The sequence below is a fragment of the Tigriopus californicus genome, chromosome 12, assembly GCF_007210705.1.
Source record: "Tigriopus californicus strain San Diego chromosome 12, Tcal_SD_v2.1, whole genome shotgun sequence".
Taxonomy (NCBI): Eukaryota; Metazoa; Arthropoda; class Copepoda; order Harpacticoida; family Harpacticidae; genus Tigriopus; species Tigriopus californicus.
In genome coordinates this window covers 6890222-6893969 of record NC_081451.1, presented here as the reverse complement: position 1 = coordinate 6893969, position 3748 = coordinate 6890222, and positions in this window count along the sequence as shown.

Sequence of the window (3748 nt, the reverse complement as noted above, 5' to 3'; positions counted from 1 at the left end):
GGGGGTGATGTTTTTTTCACGGGCTTATATAACAGCTACAGGGTTTGTAATCCCCAGCACTATTAAAATGAAAGGTTATAATTTGTCCATTTATTACCCTTCAATCTTTACATGATATTTGATCTACAAACGAATCTGAGTTGGCACACCGAGCTAGTCCTTGAATACATGGTTGATTAGGAATGCTATCTAAAAATTTGTCCAAGTCCGACTTGAAAGATGCAACCGGATCAACAAGGCCTACGTATTCCCTACGAATATTAATGGGAAGCAAATTAAACAATGAAGGCGCCTGAGAAAGAAGAAAGATGGACTTCATTGTTCGAACTAGCCGTGATTTTCGAGGACTTGAAGGGGCTCTCAAAAGGTACATTAACCCTCTACGGTCGCCAGAATTGACCCTTAAATCCTGGATTGGGACAAGGCTCATGGATGCTTTTGAAGACGTACAGTATCAGATACCTTTCGTACCTTCTCTGAACACTGTACAGTCCCAACTTTTTCAGTCTCTCCCAACATGAGAGCTCTCTCAATCCTGTGATGTTCCTAGTGAAACATCTTTGCACTTGCTCTACCTTTTGCAAACCTGCTGAACTCATTGGAGCCCAAATGGGTGAAGCATATTCAAGATGTGGTTGAACAATCGACTTGTACAGAGTTATCATCGTGATGCTCTCCCTCGACTTAAACGTTCGATATATCCGACCACACATTTGAAAAGCTTTTCCCACCTTCAACTGGATATTCTCATCGAACTTTCCATTATTTTGGAGGACTATTTTCATAAATGAGACCTGCTCAGTATCTTTACCTCCATTATCTACGAGTGGAGTATTTAAAGGAGTTGACCCAAGCGTCATTGAGCGGAATTTCATTTCGTTCAAGGCCATATTACTCTCAGTTGCCCATGAGTAGATTCGATCTAAGACCTAAACAAGGCTACTGGAATCTTGGCCATTCCTACCGTCAGCATAAGAAGAGAGACTGGCAGTAATACTAAGCTTTTGAAGCGGGGCAACGAATATTATAAAAAGGAGGGGCCCTAAGATGGAACCCTGGGGAACACTTGACTTGACAGTATGTCACTAAGGGATCCCTCAACCTTAACAACTTGCTTCCTATCCTGAATGAAGCTTCTTATCCAATTGAGAACCATGCCTTGGATTCCAATGTCATGAAGTCTATTGAACAAAAGGCCATGATCTACTTCATCAAAGGCCCTGGCAAAATCAAGATAGACAACATCAACTGACTCGCGCCTTTCCAGTGGCTCAATGACCTGCTTTAAATGCTCAATCAGTTGGGTAACCGTGCTAAAATGTGCTCGGAACCCGTGCTGGCTTGGAGGGTAACCGTGCTAAAATGTGCTCGGAACCCGTGCTGGCTTGGAGGGTAACCGTGCTAAAATGTGCTCGGAACCCGTGCTGGCTTGGAGGGAGGACGTCATTGACCTCAAGAAATTCAACAAGTTTGGACTTCATCATCTTCTCAAACACCTTCGCAATATTCGAAGTGAGAGAAATCGGCCTATAGTTACTGGGGAGCGTCTTATCTCTCCTTTTAAAAATTGGAATAACGTGAGCTAATTTTAGTGAAGATAGAAACTTGCCCTGATCTAAGATGCAACGCATCAGGTAGAGAAAAACAGGAGCAAGAACCAGTGAGCATCTCATCAGAAACTTAGATGTCAAACCATCAGGACGAGGAGAACGTGATGGCCTCTAGAGCATCTTGATCTGTGATTGCAAGATCATCTAGACGCTAAACTTGACTGACCTTGTCAATCTCAACAGACTCATTTTCAGAGCAATGAGCTGTTGCTTCTGAACTCAGTGGGGTTGAAAACACACTGGAGATCCGATCTCCAAGCATGTTAGCCATAGTCTCTACATTGCTAATGGCTTCCCCATAAACCTCAAAAGGCCCAACAGAGTGTTTCATTCTTCTCTTAGAGTTCGCATAAGAGAAAAAGCCTTCGGATTCGACCTGACCTCCTGAACCACCTTACTCTCAGTTTGTAACTGGTCATATTCGATGGAGGCCTTTATTTTACCCTGAACTATGTCAAATTTTTTTTGAAGACTACCCACAATGACTGGATTCGAAGTGCTCTTCAGCCTTTTTGCCAGTTTACAACTCTTTTTGAACAAAGTCTTTCCTACATTTTGGAATTTTTATCCGTGTACCACCTTTCGGAACACATTCAGAGATTACTAAACGAGAGCAAACTTCCTTAAAAACTGCAACTAATTAATCAATGGCTGCATCTATGGAAAATTCCTGTTTCAGAATTGAAACCAGGTCCAGTTCTTCAAATCTTTCTATAATCAACGGCCAATGTTCATCTTTGAACTTGAACTTAGCCAGACCGACCTTTTTGGCCGGTCTTACTCTAGAGCACGCCGGCTTTTGAGTAATGGTTAACCCTATCTCAAGAATATGATGATCTGACAGATTACTAGGTGTCACATGGACATACTGGATCAAATCAGGGTCATTGGAAAAGACCCAAGTCGGGAACGCTCTCTAGTGGCTACACCAACATGCTGAGAAAAATTGCGCAAGATCGCAAACTCCTCCAGCTTTTCAAACAACTGAGATGTTGATTTCGAAATGGGAATACCGTATATCCATCGGGACTAGCCTCCCACTCTACAACGCTAGCTGGAAAATTAAAGCCCCTTACAAAGAAAACTTTCGAGCAGACTGCCTGATCCAAATCATTTCCAGTGAATTGGAGAGCAAACATAAAAGAGCTTACTGAACAAGAAGGGGTATTATACATTGTTACAGTAGACAGATCAAGACCTTGAAGATGACAAACTAAGACCTCTACTTCTCCATTCGACATTTGTACATGATTAATGTGCAAATCATCCCAAACATATAAGCTTACACCCCCATGTGGGAATATGGGATTATCAGGGCGTATCCTATCACAACGAACTAAGTTGAAACCAACTATGGTTAGTTCTTCATCTAAGACCCCTGGCCGAAGCCAGGTTTCTGTTATAGAGATGAATGAAATCTCTCTCGCAACGGATAGTTCTTCTAAGATCTTAACTTTCGCGCTGTCTCTTTTAGAAATCAGACAATGCACGTTCAAATATAGCCCCTTTACGGGCCTCTCTTTTGACGGACCAAGTTCGCAAGATCTTGGACCATCCTCTCCAACCGTAAAAAATCCCTCTGATCAACAAAGCTACGTTCTACTGGAGGCAAAGAATGAGCTAATGGGATGGTTGGGTTTGAGGAATGGGTTGGGCAGCTGCATATGAATAGGAACGTATTTTGGGAATAGAGGTGGGGCAAGGAATATTAGGGACGAGAGTGTTTATAGGAATAGGAGTGGATTGGGTATTTGAAGGAAGAGGAGGGAATTGGGAGAGAGGGTGGGGGGTAGGAGGAGAGTGAGGGAGGAAGCTAAATGGGTTAAGGAAAGGGGTGGGATTAGGTTTAGGAATAGGGTCAGCTCTAAAACTACTAAACTGAGCTATCCAATTTCTCGCCTTTCTTTGCGTCCCTTCTACGTGGACGGAGGTACATCGTACATTAAAGCACGTCTTAAGTCTCATGGACTGACGGCACATGTACGGATGAAAAAAAGGACAATCTACCTTTGAACATCCCTTCTTCCCATTGTACTTCTCAAGGCCGAACTTGAGAAGTTTTTGACACCATTTAGGGTGGTCAAAACTTGGGAGCGTTCGGTTGGTGGGATTGAGACTGGAATGTGACTCAACTTGCT